A 967-nucleotide genomic window follows, 5' to 3' on the forward strand; every position below is an offset into this window, starting at 1 on the left:
TAAGTGATTTATTTGTGTTCTTTCTGATTTCTTAATGTAGGCCCTTAAAGGACTTTCCCTCTAAGGACTGCTTTCAACGTGTCCCAGAGGTTTTGTTGTGTTGTACTGTCCTTTTCATTTAGTTCCTGGAATACTTTTATTTCTTTCTTAATTTCTCCTTTGACCCATTTATCATTCAGGAGTGTGCTGTTTAATCTCCACGTGTTCATGTGGTTACTAGGGTTTCTTCCTGTGTTGACTTTAAGCTTTATTGCATTGTGATCTGATAAAAATGCATGGAATTATTTCAATCTTTTTGTATGTGTTGAGGTTTGTTTTGTGCCTCAGTACATGGTCAATTTTGGAGAAGGTTCCATGGGGAACTGAACAGAAAGTATATTCTTTGGTGCTTGGGTGCAATATTCGGTAGATGTCTGTTAGGTCCATTTGATATGTGGTATTGCTTAATTCAGATGTCTCTTTGTTAATTCTCTGTCCTGTTGACCTATCTAATGGAGACAATAGGGTATTGAAGTCCCCTACTATTAATGAGTTGGGAATTATCTGGGTCTTAAAGTCCTGTAGTACTGTGTTTATATAGTTGGGTGCACCAGAGTTTGGTGAATATATGTTCGTGATTGTAATATCTTCTTGGTTTATTGTTCCTTTGATCAGAATGAAGTGGCCCTCTTTATCTCTAATTGGTTTTAGTTTAAAATCTATTTTACCAGATATTAGAATTGCAACACCTGCTTTTTCTTAGTATCATTAGCTTTGTATATTTTTTTCTATCCTTTCACCTTAAGGTAGTGACTGTCCTTGAAAGTGAGATGAATTTCTTGCAGACAACAGAAAGATGGGTTTTGTTTCTTAATCCATTCACCTGGTCTGTGTCTTTTGACTGGGGAGTTCAATCTGTTAATATTTAAAGTTATTAATGAAAGATGAGTATTGAATCCTGTCATTTCTATGTCTGTTTACATTCTTA

This window comes from Nannospalax galili, unplaced genomic scaffold (genome assembly GCF_000622305.1).
Source record: "Nannospalax galili isolate Female #2095 unplaced genomic scaffold, S.galili_v1.0 scaffold5, whole genome shotgun sequence".
In the NCBI taxonomy this organism is placed as follows: Eukaryota; Metazoa; Chordata; class Mammalia; order Rodentia; family Spalacidae; genus Nannospalax; species Nannospalax galili.